At 38.8% G+C, this 17,643-nt stretch overlaps 1 long non-coding RNA gene across 1 annotated transcript; it reads left to right on the forward strand.

Annotated features, from left to right (window-relative positions):
- The first annotated feature begins 500 nt into the window (after positions 1-500).
- On the forward strand, positions 501-5,407 carry LOC137018561 (uncharacterized). The gene is made up of 5 exons (XR_010894920.1): positions 501-515; positions 717-1,782; positions 1,885-1,959; positions 4,573-4,703; positions 5,260-5,407. It is a non-coding gene; the product is annotated as an uncharacterized lncRNA (long non-coding RNA).
- The last annotated feature ends 12,236 nt before the right edge of the window (positions 5,408-17,643 follow it).

Below are 17,643 nucleotides of genomic sequence, written 5' to 3' on the forward strand. Positions count from 1 at the left end.
GTTACAAAACTGAACATCAAATTTACACGTGAAAACCACCAATAATGTATTTATTTATTTATATTTTACAGCTGATTTACTTTAGGTGATATTTCTGTCTATCACCAGTGTTTTTAGGCCCATTTTTCATAGTCTTAGTCAAAGATAGGCTACCAAAAAAAAAAAAAAAAAAAAAAAAAAAAAAAGACATTACCTACAACAACAAATCAATCTGAAATATTCCTTTGACAACTAAACATTTCAAAGTGTCTACTTTTAAACTGATAAAACAAAGCCATTATATTTTAAGCATACATGTCACATGTGTGCAAGTAAATAGCTCTTTTTCACTTTTATTCTGCAGTACAGAACACTTCCTCATACTTTCACTTCAGTATAAGCATTATAAGTTTCACTTTACACATTTCCACTCCCAAAGAAACTCCCATGTTAACCAAGAAGAATGATTGGTTCAGATCTTCTATAAATAACAAAAACCTCCAGGAAATCTTTGTAGTTGCTACAAACATTCTAAGGTATGGTTTTGAATCTATTACTTCTTCTTCTTCTTCTTCACAACTTTTTGAAAATATATATCTTTCTAGTAATAAAATAGTTCTATTTAGTAATAATTCTTCTATATTAGTTGTTCTGGAAAACACCTTATTAGTGACATCATAATTAAGTCTGTATATAAACTTAAGTATGATCTAATATATTATGTTTTGTTTTCTCAGATTTGAACAATGGACAATATTATTAGCTTCAAGAATAAAACTTCTTATGAGGATGACTTAAAAATACCATTTTTTAATGTTAATTTTTGTTCTGATAAAATATTAGATGACAGTTTAAAAATGTTAAACTCTACATCTGATCCATTAGTTATTGAATGTGGCAAGATTATGCCTTGTGATGACAGAAATTTAACAAAAAAAAGTGTCTGTTACATTTTAGTTTGGTCATCAGATATTGACAAAGGTTGGATCAGCAGAGGTTTAGGACTTTATTATGGGTCTGGATTTGTAACTACTGCCAAACATGTTCTAGAAAATGACAAATGTCATGAAAATGATAACATATATGTGCTTTTCCCAAATTGTTTAATGTGTTTAATTTATAAAGCCCGAAAAATCTTCCCTAAAAACCCTCACTTACCGTTGAATTACGATATTTCTTTTATTGAATTACAAGGATGTTTAGATCCATTACAAAACATAAAAGTAGAAATAGGTGAGTTGCATGAAAATGACACGCTATATTTTGATATATTAGAGACAGGGTGTTTCGTAAGTAAGTATTGTGAATTAAAAAAACCCAATACTAATATGACAAGCCAAATGTCATCTAAAGAATACGAATTTGTTATTTGTAAAGCAGGCAGAAAAGGAGACAGTGGAACTCCTATTTATTCCAGCTCTGGCACATGTGTTGGATTATATATTGGTCAATTCAAAGCAAAAAACTCACCAAACCATGAGGAATATGGCAGAGCTTTAAAATTTGACAGAATTTTATTAAACACATCTAATGACTTTCTGTTCCTAACTTTCTAATCCCTTAATTAAGAACAAATTCCACAATTTTTTTTCCCCTAAATAAATTGGAAATGAGTAAAATCTGTTTTGGTGGACAGGGTTATTATCATTATATTATGGATTGAGAAACACTTTTTAAACGTCTACTAAAATTTGTCAGCAAGGAACGTAATTGGCATGGTTGCAGTTCTCATAGCAATAATATTGTCCATTGTTTGGCAACTAACCGAAGAGAGATCTCATGTCTTGCCCACAACAAAACCTTGTAAGTCGTTTGTCAAAACAACTTGCGCATATGTTTTGTAGAACAATTTGCTACAAAATAGGTTCATTTATCAAAATGTCACATTCCAAATGTACTTTACAGGTGATATATGTTGGTCTGGAGCATGTGGAATCTACATACAGTAAAGGTGGTGCAGGGATAATCTTGAAAGCTTTGGTAAGAAAAAAAAAAAAAAATATTTAAATTATTCCTGATTTTGGGACAGAAATGTTTGTCAACATTTATTTTATTTTTCAGTGTCTTTGTTACATATACTTACTGTAGTATTGACAGTAAATTCTGCATAGTGACAAATCAGACACACAATTATTTATTTTATATTTAACCCCATAACTTACATAAAAACCCTCATCCAACCACAAAACAAGGTGTCAAAGTGCCTGTCAAGTCAAGTCAAGTCAAGTCAAATTTATTTATATAGCGCTTTTACAATTGGTAATTGTTCAAAGCAGCTTTACATATTAGAAGCACAGAAAAAGGGAAGTGGTTAAAAATAAGCTGTACAAACAAGCGTGGTACAAGACGGTGCTACATTAAGCCAATGTCGGCTGACTCCCAGCATGGCCGTATCTACCATTGAGGACACCGAGGTCATGTCCTCGGTATTTTTTCCCTAAATTTCAAATTAGTCAAAGCTGAAATCCAGCAGTGATGATCAATGCCATACACAGAACCCGGTCCGTGTCCGAATCCATATGTCGTCTGTATTTTCCATGGGCGTCGGAACCATTGTATGTGGGTGGGACAAGACCCACCCACTTTTTAAGACCAATGATATTGGACCCACTCACTTTTACCGTCTCTAATCCCCCCCAGGTGATGCTACTCCACAAACCACCAACAGAGCATAGAAAATACCAAAAATAAAAATATTTTTTAAAACATCGCCAAGTAAAACGCTGCGTTTATAAAGAAATGTCTCTTTACGACCACAACAAACGGGACAATTTCAGACGCGCATTCCACCTTCGGCTCAGCACCAGGCGCAAGTCAAACGAGCGCGGAAAATGTAGCTTCATTTGAACAACAGTGAACTGTGGTCAGATGAGATGTTGTCAGGCTATGTCAGTAAAACTCCAATCAGCTGTTAGGCTATAGCCTACTGTGCTCGAAGCGTGAACTCAAGAATTGCTCACGCAAATGCGTGGCGCGTGCTGCATATGACTGCATTATAGTTTAACTAAAGCGCTAAAGAAACCACGGGCATGCACCATCATTATTCTGAGGTAAATGAAGTCATGGAATTACCAAACATGCGATTAAAGCTGCCTCAAAACTGTGCATGCATGTATGTATTTGTTGACATGGTTTTAAAGCTATTGTTATCCAATTTGTTGGCCTTAAAACGTCTTAAAATGCATATATGTACATCAAGGAAATCAAAATTTTCTCGGAACCCCCCTAGCAAAACACATTTTTTGACCACGGTAAATAGAAAACCCTGTGTACGGCCCTGACTCCCAGGGGTGGAAAAAAAACCCTAGGAGAAAAACCCAGCGTGCTAGCACTGGGAAAAAAGTCCTAGGAGGGAAAAAACCCCTTGGAAGATATATATAATATATGTAAATGGATATGGAGATCAAAATCTGAATTATACATTTTTATTATAGAGATTAAAAATAGATTATATATAAATATATGTAAGCGGATACGGGGATTAAAAATCTGAATTATAGATGCAGCCAGAACTGGGTCTGTAGGCCCATTGTCTCCTGGGCTACGTCCTGTGACAATTCCCCAAAAGGATAGAACAAGCTTATAGTTGCCAGCAAAAGGCACGCTAGTGAGATAAGACTGGTTTATGACTGCTTTGCTTTAAACTCGCTTTGAATCAGGTCATATAAAGGCACATAATGCCTCCATTCATTTATTCATAGGAAACCTTGAATGAACATGCATATCTCCAGGTTATGATTATTACTGACCTAGAGAGCCATCAAGACTTTCTTCTGAGACTGTATCCGGATGTGCGTGCAATGGCATTGCAAGTATCGTACAATTAACTAACTAAACAGAAGTTTAGTATAAGCTACAGACTTCTTTAACAAGATGCTTTGAACCAAGAAACTGATGGTTCTGTTTTAGATGCTTAAATTAATCTTTTCATAGCTTCATTCCCTTTTTCTGTTTCCGGTTTCATTCACCTTTCACCATTCATCTTTTGTGTACATTCATGTGAGTTTGATTCTGGTCCCTGCCTGTAAATCAACATCACTTTAATGATGCTTTCAAAGCTGCTAAAAAAGCGTTATCTTTCTGTGGCCACGAAAAATATCCTTTCTGAGTTAATAGACGATCAATACTGAGTGTTCGCTGGACAAACAGATTAATTGATTGTAATATTAAGTCAGCTACATCAAGTTAATTATAATAACTGATCCAAATATTTATAATTAATTATAACCCATGCTCAAAGGCATGTAAGCATTATAACTTTTGAGATAGTTTGCTACAAATCCTAACCAAACCCTGAACCTAATTATTTAGTAAGTACATCTTGTTAATTAATATTACTCAGTACTTAGTTCAAATGTAACGAGGACCTTAAAAAGTGTAACCAAATGTTTTTAAAAATACTTCAACTATTGCTCGTTTAGTGTGAATTTGGTGTGAAAACAATCCTGATGGATATTTATTGTTGAGAGCATTAGAATCTTTGCAAAGATGTATTTGTTTTTTATTTATATTGACAGAAAATTGTAAATAAATGTTAATATATGTTTCAAGATATATCTTTCTTCCTCTCTCTTTCATGCTGAAAACAACTAGAATGACCTTCAGACTGCATATATCACTTCTGGGTGAAGTTAAGATCAGACGATCTCTCTTCGTCAAATTACATCCCCTACCAATACAATGCAAGCTGCCAGGAGAGGGACTGTGTCTTGCCCAACACAATGGTAATTCTTTCAATGTAGTACTGTAGATGAAAATGAATAAAACATTTCTTATATACTTATTGCATGAAAGCATGCATGCAAGCTTTTTCATCGTAATTATTTAAATTGCATATGGTTATTAAATAATTTTTGTTGAGTCAGTGTGTTGGCATACAATCATCAGAAATTATAAAATTATCATCAGATAAATTATATAAATACATTTTTATTTCACATTTACAGAAACATATCAAGGCTCAACAAGGAAAGGAGCTTGCACACATAATAGTAGAAATTTTCTTTAGTGGCTAAATTCAAAGACAGTAAGTGTTGTAACAGACAATATAGCGCATCTGATTCTATCTTATCTGATTCTCAATAGTCTTTCATCCAATAAAGCTCCTCTCTTTGTTGAACTTTGATAAGCTTACGCACAAGTTTTGTTTTTTGTTTTTTTTAAATCTATGAATTCCTTCAGTATTTGGCACTGATGTTTTACGGCTTTTTGGCTGTTTTTGAAAATGTACTGAAACAAAATGGTAAATATATTATCTCAAGATATTTTCTCTCTCTCTAGGAAAATGACACTCCCTGCACCTCACTCCAACTCTCAGTGTCATGTTGAAAAATACAACCATCTCCATCATCACTTTTGGGTCAAGCCACAACCTTATAATCTCTCCTTGAATTTTTTTTTTTTTTTTCATTGAATGAATAAATGTTAAGCATTGCAATGTGTCTGTGTTAATTTTTCACTACTGAGTACTGTCCATCTAACAGATACGATGATAAGAATAGATAAGAATCTTTACTGTCATTGTATTTAGTACACAACAAAAAAGAAAGTTATAGAACTCTAAAAGATGCTTAAAACAGTAAGTAATAAATAACTAAAAATAACAGTAACAATAGACAGTATAAATTAAACAATATATTAAACAGACAGTAGTGCAACCACAGTATAATGCTATATAAAGTGAGGTAGTGCAAAAACACTTTAACAGCATCGATATTGCATGTATGTTCATAATTATAGCAACATTCACAATATACGTATATATAATATACTGTAAACTTTTGAGGTTTTTGTAAAGTATTGGATAGTAATAACTCAAGAGTTACTATATAACTCTAAAGTAACTACTTCTTTTTTGGATCAGTATTCTAAAGTGAAGGTCATAGTAACCCACTAGTAATTACTTAAGTGTTACCAAATATATCATAAGGAATTACTGTACAAAAACATACAAAAACATCAAAAGTTTACAATGACTTCAGTAGTTACTAGAGAGTTATCATGTTTTTCACTTTAGAATACTGATCCAAATAATTAGTAATTCTTTCTTAAGTATTCAGTAATACTTCAGTCATTACTAGTGGTTTACCAAGGCCTTTACTTTAGAATTAATTATACATTATGCATCATTCATGTTAATTATGAACCTGTATATAGTAGTTCTTAGTAGTTCTCTTAGAGGTATGAAAAAACAGTAGTTACTGATTAGTTAATAGTGAACTACCACCTACAACTGAGCACCATTACTTACTAATTCATTAATCAGAGTTTATTGTTAGTTAATAGTAGTTACTAGAGTGTTAATAATGCATTATTCATTTGTTCCTGTGTAGTAATTCATTAATGAAGGATCAGTATTCTAAAGTGTTACCAAGTCTGCTAAATTGGAACAACTAATTTTATACTAAATGCATTTTAGTTGTCCAAAAGCAGTGCTGAAGTTCAACAAAATTTGTATTAAATATACTTGTTTGTGCTAAAGTGGAACTATTTCAAGTATACTTGAAAAGTGTACTCTTGTATTTATGATTTGAAATGCAGAATTCACTCAGCATAAACTTTAAATGTATTTTGGTGACATTAGAATTGCAATTCAATTACATTGTAAGAGTGTTGAACATACATTAATATTATACTGATAAACTTTTAGTGATTTTAAAACATTGCAATGGCATTCCAAATTAACTTGTAGTGTGCTAATGGCATCATTATAGTGTGCTTCAAATATAGTGTGTGACAAAATTATTAATATAGACACAGTAAGTGGTGCGTGAAAATAAATGTGAAACAGCCTGTTGCTATACAACATGAACGTGCATTAAACTTTAAGCTGTTGAAGAAATAAAACCAGCAGACGCAACATTAAATATAAAGAATGTTTTGCTTCCTCATTTACTGTTCAAAAATAGTATTAGTTCAATGTAGGATTCAGACAGACTAAACGTGAATAAATGTTGAACATGCTGTCTGACCTTATATTTTATGAATTATATACATCTATGTTAAGTTTAAATAAAAACTATTGGATTTGTTAATAGAACATGTCTCTTCATTAGTGATGTTGTTACATTTTGGCCTTGAAAACAAATGCATTCAATTTTGGGAAAATGTGTTAAACTGTATTTAAATAGTAGCACAATTATAATACTGCATTGTGTGAGATTATGTAATTCAAAGTACAGTAGTCAACATTTTAAGTGGATCAAAAAAGTTCAGCAAAGTTGTCCTAAGAAGAAAGTTTTAGAACTTTGATTAAAGGTTTTGATCCGCTTCAAACAAAGTATAACAAAGTGTATTGTTATTGACTACAAAGTGTGAAATTTTTAGTATTTAGAATAGGTACTGAGCATACAGTATATACTATTACCTGTGAAGTAATATATTCGTTGTATATTGCTTGTGGGTTCTGAAGACACTCGTATTTAATTTATAATGTACTTAAATCACAAATAAAGTGTACTTATAACACAAAGTGTACTCATAACAGAAATAAAGTATACTTATAACACAAATAAAAGTATACTTATAACACAAATAAAAGTATACTTATAACACAAATAAAGTGTATGTTACGGTAGCTGGTAGAGGGATGAGGCAGATACGGATTTCCACAAAAAGAACTATACATTTATTAAACAGAAAGCAGAGATCACCAAACTACACATAAACACAACAGAGAACGGACGAGGAGTGAAGGGAGTGGGTGCAATATATGGGGAGTGCTGACAATAGAGTCCAGGTGCAGGTGATCCGTGATGATGAGGAACTGACGAGGGAAGTGTGTGCAGGTGAGGAGAACAGGAGGATTCTGGGAAATGGAGTCCAGGGAAACAAGGGATCTGTAACAGTACTCCCCCCTCCCGGTAGGCGCGACCTCGCGCCGTAGATGGAGACACCGGGAGGGGGGGCGGGCGCCCTGGAGACCTCATGCAGGTGCAGGGAGAGGAGCGGACAGGAACGGAGGTCTCCAGGGCGGATCCATGAACCATGGCGGGTCTGGAGCCGTGGGCAGCCATGGCGGGTCTGGAGCCGTGGGCAGCCATGGCGGGTCTGGAGCCGTGGGCAGCCATGGCGGGTCTGGTGCAGCGGGCAGCCATGGAGGGTCAGGTGCAGCGGGCTGCCACGGAGGGCCAGGTGCAGGGGGCTGCCACGGAGGGTCAGGTGCAGCGGGCTGCCACGGAGGGTCAGGTGCAGCGGGCTGCCATGGAGGGTCAGGTGCAGCGGGCTGCCACGGAGGGTCAGGTGCAGCGGGCTGCCATGGAGGGTCAGGTGCAGCGGGCTGCCATGGAGGGTCAGGTGCAGCGGGCTGCCATGGAGGGTCTGGTGCAGCGGGCTGCCATGGAGGGTCAGGTGCAGCGGGCTGCCATGGAGGGTCAGGTGCAGCGGGCTGCCATGGAGGGTCAGGTGCAGCGGGCTGCCATGGAGGGTCAGGTGCAGCGGGCTGCCATGGAGGGTCAGGAGCCCTGGTGGGCTCTGGCGCTTCCGAAACCCCGCCCAGGAGTTCCCCACCCACAGGTACTGGAACGGGTACTAGGCCCCCCCCAAAAAAATACATGGGGAATTTAAGGAGAGTCTTGAAAAGTCTGAGGAAGGGCATGGCGGCTGAGGCTGAAGCGGCTGGGGCTGAAGCGGCTGGCTCGGCGGCGGCGGCTGGAGCGGCGGGCTCGGCGGCGGCGGCTGGAGCGGCGGGCTCGGCGGCGGCGGCTGGAGCGGCGGGCTCGGCGGCGGCGGCTGGAGCTGAGGGCTCGTAGGCGGCGGCTGGAGCTGAGGGCTCGTAGGCGGCGGCTGGAGCTGAGGGCTCGTAGGCGGCGGCTGGAGCTGAGGGCTCGTAGGCGGCGGCTGGAGCTGAGGGCTCGTAGGCGGCGGCTGGAGCTGAGGGCTCGTAGGCGGCGGCTGGAGCTGAGGGCTCGTAGGCGGAGGCTGGAGCTGTTAGCTCGGCGGAGGCTGGAGAACATGGCTCGGCGGAGGCTGGAGAACATGGCTCGGCGGAGGCTGGAGAACTTGGCTCGGCGGAGACTGGAGAACTTGGCTCGGCGGAGACTGGAGAACTTGGCTCGGCGGAGACTGGAGAACTTGGCTCGGCGGAGACTGGAGAACTTGGCTCGGCGGAGACTGGAGAACTTGGCTCGGCGGAGACTGGAGAACTTGGCTCGGCGGAGACTGGAGAACTTGGCTCGGCGGAGACTGGAGAGGGCCAGTTCATCCCCTCAAATACAATCAAAATCCCCACAGGCACTGGAGCTGGCTCTGTGGGGACTGGAGCGGGCTCTGGAGATACTGGAGCGGGCTCTGGAGACACTGGAGCGGGATCTGGAGATACTGGAGCAGGCTCTGGAGACACTGGAGTGCAGGAAACTGGAGAGCGCTCGCCCTTCTTCCTCTTCCTCCGTTTACTGGGACCAGTAGCGGAATGAGGGTCCAGCATGGGGCAGGCAGGGAGTTCGCTGGAAGGGTATGCGGAGGAAGCCGGAGGTTGACTGACTGGCCCGGCCAACCGTGTTTCTGGATGGACTGGACGACAACACTTATCCTGAACCCTATCCACGAAGAATTTGGAGCCATTTAAAAACAAAATTAAATTGATAGTTTCGCTTAAGGAGAAACAAAAAACAGGTTCATCAAAACGGATAGTGTCATCATCCAATCCATCCAAAAACAGGGAGATCAAAAACTGCTTCAGGCCAGTCAGACAAATAAGCAAGCTCTACGAACTCCTCCACATACCTCTCCAGCGAACGTCCTACCTGCAGGAGCCCGATAAGGCGATCGCTGGCCGTCAGGGTGAGAGGCGTTGGAGGAGCTGGATCCAGGGAGCTGGGGAAAGTCTCCATTTTTTTTTTTTTGTGGAAAATCCGGTCGTTTAAGGTCCGTTCTTCTGTTACGGTAGCTGGTAGAGGGATGAGGCAGATACGGATTTCCACAAAAAGAACTATACATTTATTAAACAGAAAGCAGAGATCACCAAACTACACATAAACACAACAGAGAACGGACGAGGAGTGAAGGGAGTGGGTGCAATATATGGGGAGTGCTGACAATAGAGTCCAGGTGCAGGTGATCCGTGATGATGAGGAACTGACGAGGGAAGTGTGTGCAGGTGAGGAGAACAGGAGGATTCTGGGAAATGGAGTCCAGGGAAACAAGGGATCTGTAACAGTGTACTTATAACACAAAGTATATAACACAAATAAAATATACTTATAACACAAATTAAGTACACTTTAATATCACTAATCAAGCATGTAATTAGTCCCTACACAGGCATATACTTGTACTAAGTATACTTGAAGTTGTTCCAATTTAGCACACAAAAGTACACTAAATATACTTAAAGTTGTATTTTATTACAACTTAATTACAACTAAAATATACTTAGTACAAAATTAGTTGTTTCAAAATAGCAAACTTTAAGTTAACTAATCATTAACACACTTGAAATATACTAATAATTAGTCGTGCTGCAAGTATACTTAGCATACTTTTTTTTCACTAGGGAAGTATTGAACACAGTCTTCTATTCGTCAGCCTCCCTTATATGCACCAAATGGTAAGCGCTGCGGAGATCGAGTTTTGTGAAAATTTGGGCTCCCTGCAAAATCTCAAAGGCCAATGACATAAGAGGCAAAGGATAGCAGTTCTTCACTGTTATGTCATTGAGCCCTCGATAATCTATACAAGGACGTAAGGACCCGTCTTTCTTCTTAAAGAAAAAACCCATGCCGACAGGCCAGGTGGATGGGACAATAGTCCCTGCAGCGAGACTCTCGGAAAGATACGGAAAGATACTTTTCAAGAGCCTCGCACTCCCGGACGGACAACGAATACAAACGACCACGAGGAGGAGTAATACCAGAGAGTAATTCAATACTGCAGTCATAAAGACTGCCTGCAAATCGTGATACTCCTCCGGCACTCCAGACAAATCACCAGGTTCCTCCTGTAACACAGAGACAGAAGAGACAGCAGAAACAGCAGATACAAGACATTGAACATGACAGGACAAATTCCAGGACTGAATAGTTCCCTTGACCCTTTTAATCTGAGAATGTATGTTGGATGAGCCAGGGATGGCCCAAAACAACAGGGGCAACAGTAGAATGAAAAATAGAAAAAGAAATAGTCTCTTGATGATTGCCAGAGATGGTGAGACTCAACGGTACGGTATAGCGAATGCCAGGCAGCTCACTGCTGTCTAGTGTGAACACAGGAGAAGGGTCATCAAATTTGCGGACATGAATGTTTCTTTCCCAAGCCCATTGCTCGTCCACAAAATTTCCCTCAGACCCAATGAAGGCTTGACTCAAAGCAACAGTCCCTGCCCATCGGAGGATGACAGGAAGAGTGGTGATAGTTTTAGCAGGAGCGGAGTGTGAAGCAATGCTCGACAGTAATCCCCGGTCTACTTTTAACGGGCTGACTGCGACCAGATGTCCTGAACGTCCACAGTACATACAAAGGTGATGCAGGATACGACGCTGACACTCGGCGGGAGAGATGTGAATGCCTGAAGTCTGCATAGGCTCAGGGATTTTTGGCAGCTTCAAAAGACACAGCAGCAGGCGCAGGTTGAGGAGGAGATGGTACCCACTGTGTGCAGGGGGCACGACGCCGAAGATCAGCTCGCTTCTCCAGTCGGATTGCTGATTCCACCAGCTGGTTGAAAGTAGTGGGGACTTCACGCACATAAATCTCATCCTTTATTTCGGGACACAAACCCTCCAGAAATCGCGCCATCAGAGCCGGTCACAGTCACATGTCGCAGAGAGGGTGCGAAACTCGATGGAGAAATATGAGACAGTCCGCCCTCCCTGGCGCAACACAACAAGCTGACGAGAAGTCTCACACCCACTTACGGATCTGTCAAACACCTTTATCATCTCCTCCTTGAAAGAAGTGAAAGACTGGCAGCATTCCGCCTCCCAGACCGCCATGGCCCAGTCCCGCGCTCTTCCTGTCAGCAAAGAAATCACAAACGCTGGCGCGGTCGGCCACATAAGTGGTGGGCTGGAGGGAAAAGACAACTTCACACTGCGTAAGGAAGGCTTTACATTCAGTTGGCTCACCCGAATATCGAGGCGGATTGTTGACTCTAGGTTCGGTGACAGGGCTGGAAGGTGGAGAATCCGACAGCTCGTGGTGGAGGAATTGGAAACGGTGGGTTAAGTCCGTCACCTTTCCCGCAAGGCTTTCCACCGCATGTCTCGCAGCCGAAAGTTCCTCTTCATGCCTACCGAGCATAGCGCCCTGCATCTCCACAGCAGAACGAATAGGTCCTTCCTTCACCGGGTCCATGTTTGGTTGGGTAATTCTGTTATGAGGCTGCAGAAGACCCAGAGGCAAAGGAGCAGGTTAACAATATTTATTTAGAGTCCCAAACAGAAAGTAGAACAAAAGCAGACTGCCAGGCATAGAAACACTGCAGCTGGAGATCAGAAGGAGTAGTCACAGCTCGTTCCCTGAAGGAAGACCAGAACAAATCTGGCTCGGTGATCGATCTGGAGTGTCTCAGGTAGCAGATGGAGCACACTCTGGCTGGTGGGTGGTAGAGACCAGGCCTGACGACAGAAGTCTCAGACGGATGGACCACGAGTTCAGGTTCAGAAACTGAGATTGGGGCTGGAACTGGGGCTCAAACTGATAACACACACACAAGCAATATTAAAGCAAAGAAATACTGCAGTAGCACACCACACTAACAGTGGAAACAAGTACCCGACACTGACTTGATCAGACGGCAGGGAGAAATAACGAGAGCAATCAACGCAAACATTGAACAGGTGCGGACGCGAAAGCGCGAACACAGGCAGAGATGACGAACAGCGGAGACGAATCAGCAATGATAGACTAACCGTGCGCTCACACCGCCGCCGGCGAGAGCGTCAACAGTCGCCTTGGCCGCCCTGCCAACAACGCTGTACTGTTCATTCAAACTGCCGCCGATGGGAGGGTCAAAGTAAATGACAAGTTGCGTTAACCAATCGGAAGCCTCTCAAGTGAGGACATCTACATTCCGATTGGTTGCCGCCGAACCGCGTCATAGCTCATTACCATAAAGTTAACCTGAATTCAACTCTCCTCGCCACTCTCACCGTCCAAGACGCACCGCGCCGCTCTCGCCGGAGTTCGCCACCGGGCTCTCATTGAAAGTGAATGACTTCCTGTCACTTTGACGCTCTCGCCGCCGGCGGTGTGAACACACAGATAGACAGGAAAAAAACAAAGAAACCTTCAAACCTGGTTCATGACACACTTGGCATAAAATAAATGTATTGCAAATAGATTTTAGTACATTTATTTTTCACTAGGGTTCAGCCACAGCAGTAGATGAACTGAAGATAAAAGAATAAATAAATGTCAGTATTCAGGTGACGGCTCCCTCCGATGGCCAGAGGAGGGAATCACGGAGCTCATCTCTGTGACACATACGTGCTCAGAACAAGCATTTGATTTAATCTGGAAATAAATCAACATAACTGGGGAAAATGAGAATTAGTCCTGTAATGTCCATTTCCGTAATTTATAGCAGAAATTCTAGCATCAATTCGATCTCAAACGGATTCATTTAAAGTTATTACTCCACCACCTGCATGATGTCATTCACCAACGTGGTTGAACAACAGGTTTACGACAATACGGTTTCGGGAAACAGTTGTGATTAGCTAGTTGATTTGTTCAACGATGCATCATACTATGGTAGTTCAGCAGTAAGTTATATCGTTGTTCAGGAAACGCACCCCAGACTGAATTTATTTCTGTCACACATCTGCAGAAGTTGTTAAAATTTAACAGAAGTTTAGATATTGATGTTTTATTGTTTTATTTATTTGATGTTACATAACCTGATCACATTTATCCTTGACTTTTTTTTTTTTTTTTTGCTACAACAAATGTGTCACAGCAGACAAAGAAAAACTAATGCTAAAATTTACCATTAAATTACCATTAAAACCAGTTGATGGCTTTAATAGTAGGTTGTAACTGAACTATTTACACTTGAGATTTATTTTGCACAGTTTATTGACAAGTTGAAGATTTCAAAACTAGTTTTATTTGATGCATATAATAGCTATTATACCAAAGTTTGAGAGACATAATACCAAACAACTAGTTGTGCTGATACTTTGTCTTGTAATCTTGTAAATCTTGTATGTCTGGATTTCCCTCTTCCTGAGGTGGCATTTTATTGATTGGAAATGTGACATGACTAAGATGCAAACAGGAAGGAGCAGGAATATTTTTGTAAGGAGTGTCTCTCTTACTATTAACAGAAAGAATATTGTTGTGCGATCACTTTCCGAGTGCTACGTGACATTTGACTTCTTGTAAATCACTTTTAAGAAAAGAAGCTTGTGATATCATTTCATATAAAATGCTTCAGAACTGCCAGTGTCAATTATCCGACAGCACATCCTTTCCATACATGAATAATTCAAGCAGATGTTCCAGAGGTTTATATTTTAGTTTTATCATTTTAAACATAAATATTTGATTCATGTGAATCTGGTATGTCACATGGTAGCACATGGTAACCCTCTGTATTGGTGAGAAAAGGATCTGTTAAAGGGTTAGTTAACCCAAAAATGAAAGTTCTGTCATTTATTACTCACCCTCATGTTGTTTCACATCCGTAAGACCTTTGCGGTTCCTCTTCAGAACACAAATTGAGATATTTTTGATGAAATCTGAGAGCTCTCTGACTCCATCATAGACAGCAATTAAACTACCACTTTCAAGGCCCAGAAAGGTAGTAAAGACATTGTTAAAATAGTCCATGTGAGTACAGTGGTTCCACCTTAATTTTAAGGATTCATTAATTAACCATTTCTTCTAGTCTTGTTTGTCAATCTCATCCAATTCTTTCAAAACAAAGTCAAGTCAAGAGATGCTTTCTTCAAAATTTCACACCATTTAGCAAAAAGTGATTAACTAAATGGATCATAACTATTCCATAAATATAATTTAGTATCATAAAATCTAATTATTCAATTGAACTAAACAAGAAATCTGTCATTTCTGACACCCAGGCAGCACCAGAGGGTTAATATGTTACAGTCAATGGAGGGACAGAAATCTCTCAGATTTCATTAAAATATCTTCATTTGTGTTCGAAGATGAATGAAAGTCTTATGGGCTTGGAATGACATAAGTGTGAGGAAATGATGACAGAATTTTAATTTTGGGGTGAACTAACCCTTTAAAACCTAAATAGGAATATAGTAATATACTTAATATATAATATATGAATATTATAGTATAGTAATATAAAAATTAAGTTCACTTAAAGAAAACTTAGAAGTATACTAGCAGTACATAACTACTAAACTAGTCCTTTACTGAGAGTATTCTTCAACATGTGCTTTTATAAACTAAAAAATGTGCTACAAGTACTTAACTTGTAAACTATAAGTTCATTTGTAGTAGATACGTTTTAATACACTTATAGTGAAATGAAAAATGTAGCTTTAAACTAGTTGTGTACTCAAAGTTTGCTTCTGTTTCACTTATAGAATATTTATACACTAAAAATTGGGCCAATTTAGTCTCAAGTAGTATTGGAATAGTACACTTATTACTGCATTAATATTAGTATATTTACTAGATAAAGTATACTTAAAATATACTTGAACTTTACTTAAGTATAAAATGAACTTGAAGTATGCTTTTTTTTTGTAAGAATGGGACTCTTGTTCGAATGTGATGTCAGTCATGATGTGATCCTATTTGACTTTTGATGTTCCTTAATCCAATCCACTATCCTATAAAATCAAATGAAAAAGCTTAAGTTCAACTTAAGTTGCTAAAAAACAACTGAACAATGCAAAGCTTTACTTAAGATTGTTTGCCCACGTTTTGCATGTGGGCCATGCAGCCCTGAGTCCCTGATCTTGGAAAATCACTTATAGGGAAGGGCCCGATGGTATGTTGTTTCATAGCTTCAGGGTAGACTAACAACCGAGAAAACACTGACAACATGAAAACTGTTCAAGTGCATGTTCACCTGATTTAAACTTGCTCTCACCTCAGTAAGTTTCACTTTACTCTGAAAGCAACTCCCATGTCCAATCCATGAATAATGATTAGTTCAGATCCTGTATAAATCACCAAGACTCCCAGGTGATCTTCATAGTTGCAGTCCACATTGGTTCTCTTTTGAAAGGTATGGTTTTAAATCTATTACACCTGAAAATGTTAATTTATTGTGTGATTTAAACAGTAACATAATTTACATTGTTATATTTCATAAAACTGAACAAAAATACATATCTAACAGATGATAATGTACAATGAGCTGTGTTTCTAATCTCAAACAAAGTTTTTGCAATTAAGTAGTTGAAGTTGCAGGATTGCAGTATTGTCTAATAACAGTATCTTTTGTTTTCTCAGATTGAGATCTGATTCAAACAATGGACAATATTATTAATATAGAAAACAATTGTCAAACTATTGATACTTTTCCACTTACTAATGCAAATCTATACTCTTATGGGTATAAATTAAAAATACCATTTTTTGCTTCAACTTTTCATATGAATAAAACTTTAGATGACAGTTTAAAAATATTAGAATCTATTCCTGGTCCTATAGTTATCCAAAATGGCAAAATTATGTCAAATAACAATGTAAAATTAAAACAACACTTTCCCTGCTATATTTTACTTTGGCCATCAGATGGGAAAAGTGAGATCAGGACAGGTCAGGGGTTTTATTACGGAACCCAGTTTATCATGACAGCCAAACACGTTTTAAAGGATCTCAAAACATTTAAAATATTTGTCATTTTCCCAAATTATGAAAGCTGCGTAATATTTAAATGCTGTAATACCTTACCTTTCTTTCCTAATATATTTTTTGTAAATCAGGATATTGCTTTATTGCAATTACAAGGATGTTTAGATCCACTACAAAACATAAAACTAGAAATAGGCGAGTTATATACAAATTATATATATATTTACACTCTAGAGTCAGGGGGTTTAAAAAAAAAAGAAAGCTGCTTAAATAAAATACAACCAAATAAAAACATGAAAAAGCAAATGGCAGCTAATGAATTTGTTATTTCTGAAGCAGGCAAGGAAGGAGACAGTGGAACTCCTGTTTATTCAATCTCTGGCACAGTTGTCGGATTGTATATTGGTGCTTTCATAGAAAAAAACTCATTTGAAAAACCTTCTGAATATGGCAAAGTTTTACTATTTGATAGAAATGTTATTGGAAAAAATATCAAAACTTTATTTTTTCTGTTCCAAAACTTCTCAAATTATATCAGTTGTAAATTTAATGCATTAAAAACAAGTTTGATTAATGTTTTTATTAATCATGAACAATAAAGATTTTAATTTCTGTAATGTTATAAAGACCTTCTACATATATATATTTTTTCATATTTTATTTTTTCATAAAATAATCTTTTAATCTTTATAATCTTTCTTATTAATAGGTAGTTGTTAAGTTAGGTATTGGGTAGGATTTAGGAATGTTGAATATGTGCTCTATAAGCAGTAATAAACAACCAATATCCTATATACATGCTAATAAGCAACTACTTAATAGTGAGAATTGACCCTATAAAAGAAGCAGCTTCAGCAGAGCTTAGATATGCTTAGAAGATGAGTCTGGTATCAAGATGCTTAAATTATGATGGTGGAGTTGGGGATGGTCTGTGTA

Source organism: Chanodichthys erythropterus, chromosome 4, assembly GCF_024489055.1.
Source record: "Chanodichthys erythropterus isolate Z2021 chromosome 4, ASM2448905v1, whole genome shotgun sequence".
Classification (NCBI taxonomy): Eukaryota; Metazoa; Chordata; class Actinopteri; order Cypriniformes; family Xenocyprididae; genus Chanodichthys; species Chanodichthys erythropterus.